Here is a 3,803-nt window from a genome sequence, read left to right as displayed (position 1 = left end):
TCTAGTTCCATCCTTTTTCTTGCTCTGTAGAGCTCTGGGGCTTCCTTATCAAGGGCTATCTGCTGATTTTTGATTTTGAGCTGTGCTTCCTCAAACGTCAGCAGCCTCTCCCTCCTCTCCTGGGAGGTCTCCCTCCTATGAGAAGAAATAGAGGTCCCTATAGATGAAACAGAATGGTTAGACTCCACTGAGGAAGAGCTAGACCTTCTATGCCCACCACCAACTCTTCCTGAGGGACAAGGAGGGGGCAATTGTGGCCCTCCCCCTCATCTTCCAGGGGAGCTGGAATTTCCAGGTCAAGATCATTGTCATCTTCCTGGTCAGCATTAGAGGTCAGGTCATGGGGAATTTCACCCCTAGGCCCTTTCTCATGTGCTACCCCACCCACACTGACTACCCCTTCAGACCCATTAGGTCTTCTGAGATCATCCAGCCTGAGTACTTTTTGAGATGCTGGGTGGTTGGGCTTTTGCCTGTCTTCAGTTTCCTAGTAGTGCATATTGCTCTCAATTCCATGAATGAGAGTTTATCATACTTGGAGGGAAGAAGCCCATTGGCTTCAGGCAGGGAGCCACTGGTTCCATGCCTTGAAGACATTACAAGTGAGGTGTGGTGTATGGCACTACCTACTCTAGTGTGGCCTACTAAACTCTCTTGAGTTGTAGAACGGGTGTGATAATCCATTAACACACAACACTAACAGGCACATGCATCAAACCTTTTTGCGATCGCAAAGGGTGCGAATCGCAAAAATAGGCCGTTTGCGATCGCAAAAGTCAGTGTTGAAATGCATCAACTGTATATTTGCGAAAATCCATTTTTTCGCAAATATAAGGAATCGCAAAACATTCTGCGAATCAAATAGCGAATCGGTATTAGCGTGTCCCAATTACCGAATCGCAAACAACGAATCGCAAAATGTATGCATGACAAATCGCAAATAGCGATTTCCATGAAAATCGCAAATTAGCGATCGCTAAATAAGAAGGATCACAACCTGGTGGTAATCATGAGTGCAAATCACAGACAGGTGAAAACCAACTGAAACCCATTTAAACACACCCAGAATGAGCCAGCACTGTTCACAATGGCAGGGATTTACCTGATGGCGAGGAGGATGAGGCTGCAGGCTGCCGCACAGAGACGGAGGCGAATGAATGAGCGCATCTTCAGAGTCCGCATAACTTTGCTAGGCCAGCAAGAGGATGAGATATACGACAAGTATAGGCTCAATGCAGCAATGATCCATGACCTAATCAATGAATTGGACCCCATAATGCAACGACAGACACGTAGGACCAATGCCATCCCAACGCATGTGCAGGTCCTATGTTGCCTACACCTTCTGGCGTCAGGCAGTTTTCAGGGGGTCATTGCTGTTGCGGGAGGTGTGTCACAAAGCGCACTTTCAAGAATATTGAAAGCATTCCTTGATGCCATGATGGCCGTGATCGGGTCTCATATCAAGTTCCCTACCACCGCGCTTGACCTTGCAAAAACCAAACAGGAGTTCTACCAGATAGCTCGTTTCCCACATGTTTTGGGTTGTATTGATTGCACCCACGTTGCAATATGTCCCCCTGCAACACAGGAATATATATATAGAAATAGGAAATCTTACCATTCCCTCAATATTCAGGTTGTTTGCAATGCCAAAAACATTATCACTGACATTGTTGCGCAATTTCCAGGGAGTGCACATGACTCTTATATCTTCAGGCAAAGTGGCATACACACCCGTCTTGTCAGGGGAGAATTTGGAGAGGGACATCTGCTTGGTAAATATGTGTTATAGTTTATCACTGTCATTGTACGTATGTCAATGTGAAGCTGCCACTGACTCTTTGCTCCATTACATGTAGGTGACAGCGCATACGCCTTGCGTAATTACCTAATGACGCCTTACCTCAATCCCACAACTGCCAATCAACAGAGGTACAATGCAGCACATATTTCGACAAGGAACATCATAGAGCGCACATTTGGGCTGTTGAAGAGCCGATTCAGATGTCTACATAAGACCGGTGGAGCACTGAAGTACAACCCTGAACAATGCTGCAAGATAGTAGCGGCATGTGCCATGCTGCACAACATAGCGACAAGGGGAGGAATGGACATCGAGGTGTCTGACAGCGATTCGGAGGATGGGAACCAGCAAGTGCCACAACACCATGCAGCACAAGGGGCAGGCGCAGCAGAAGGGCGTAGGAGAAGATTTGACATCACACAAAATTATTTCTGAGGTGAGTAATGATGACACAGAAACTGACTATTGCTATCAGAGTATTCTTTAATTAAATAAAATTGCCATGAGTGTTCAAGCACACTTGTAATCTGACCAGTGCAATGGACATAAGTGGTTTGCAAATGTCAATTCACTTGTCACTCTGTGAAAAGTCAAATCCAAATAAATGGTTACGTCACCATAGTGGAATGCACTTGTACATGCCAGTCTAGCGCTTTTTCCCACGAACACCCAGACGCCTGTCAGACCCAGCATTGTCATCCGTTATGTTGGAAGCGGCGGGGGTACTGCTGCGTGTGTTGCGTCTTCCTGCAGTGCGGACTGGAACTGCCACACTACTTAGGCTTGAGCCACCCTCACTACCCTCTTCGGGCGTGGAATTGTTGGCCGCAATTGTGGAAGCATTTAGCAAATCAACTGCATTTGTGACCTGGTCCAGTGCTTTAGCCACATCGCCGCTCCAATGGCACATTTCAGTTTGCATGGTCACAGACCTACGTGCCAGCAGTGCAGTTGTCGTGGCCAATCTATTGTTTGATTTAGCAAACATTTTCAATTGCAGCATTAGTTGACGATGCTGTCTCTTCTGGGATACATTTCCCTCATGCATCACCTTGCTCAGTTGCTGCACACTTTCTGACAGTACTGCTATGTTGCTAGCCATCTTGCCAACTTGCAATTGTACTAATCGTGTGTTTTTTGTCTGCAGGCGCTGCATACGGAGCATCTGTCCCTCAAGACCACCCCAGACATCACTTGGTTGCTCCTCCTGCTGTGTCCTGAGTGCTCTTCCTCTCCTACGCCGGGCTCTGTGATTAGTTCTGGGGACCTGTGGTTGTGTTTGTGTGATGGAAGTTGTCTGGCCATGGCTGCCACCTGGTGTTGCATCAGCCTCATCATCTTCACACTCCATGGTGACTAGGGATGGAACAGTAGCCCTGCGTGACTTTGTTGGACGTGAGGGATTTATTTGCACCACAGGTGTGTCCATCTGTTCACCTGCGCTGGTGTCCTGCATGTCTGGGGAATCGCTATCCACATCTTCTACACGTTGTGCATCTGTGAGGTGAAACAGTGCAACACTGTATTATTTCATGTCTGTGATATTAATTGCACAGTAATAAATTTCTGCCTTTGTAAATGATTTTATACTCTATTCAGCTTTTTTGGGTTGTTACTCTGAGATTTGACATTTTAACTGCTTGACCTGACTACATCTCCCATAATGCCCCTCACCTACTGAATGCATTGTGTACTGGATGTTCAGGGTCTGCACTTGGGCTGTGCTATGGTCGAGTTCTACCTTTACATTTTGTAACACTAAGAAAACATACATTCATCTTACCTTCAGATGTGTTTGCTGCTCCGGACGTGTCCAGCTGGGTCACACCAACAACAGCTTCTGGCTGGATGGTGGATTCAATCAAGTCCTCCATGGGAGTGTTCCCAGTGTCTGTTGGTGTTCCCCCTCCTGTCTTCTTTGCCTCCTTCAGGCGGTCAGCTATGCGCACCTTAGCCCGACTGCGCAAGTCGTACCATCGTTTTTTGAGTTCTTCAA

At 47.0% G+C, this 3,803-nt stretch overlaps 1 long non-coding RNA gene across 1 annotated transcript; it reads left to right on the top strand.

The window, feature by feature from the left end:
• Positions 1 to 1,860: 1,860 nt before the first annotated feature.
• On the top strand, positions 1,861 to 3,389 carry LOC146806017 (uncharacterized). The gene is made up of 2 exons (XR_014967542.1): positions 1,861 to 2,243; positions 2,955 to 3,389. It is a non-coding gene; the product is annotated as an uncharacterized LOC146806017 (long non-coding RNA).
• The last annotated feature ends 414 nt before the right edge of the window (positions 3,390 to 3,803 follow it).

This window comes from Triturus cristatus, chromosome 8 (genome assembly GCF_964204655.1).
Source record: "Triturus cristatus chromosome 8, aTriCri1.1, whole genome shotgun sequence".
NCBI lineage: Eukaryota > Metazoa > Chordata > Amphibia > Caudata > Salamandridae > Triturus > Triturus cristatus.
This window is presented reverse-complemented; position numbering and strand designations above follow the sequence as displayed.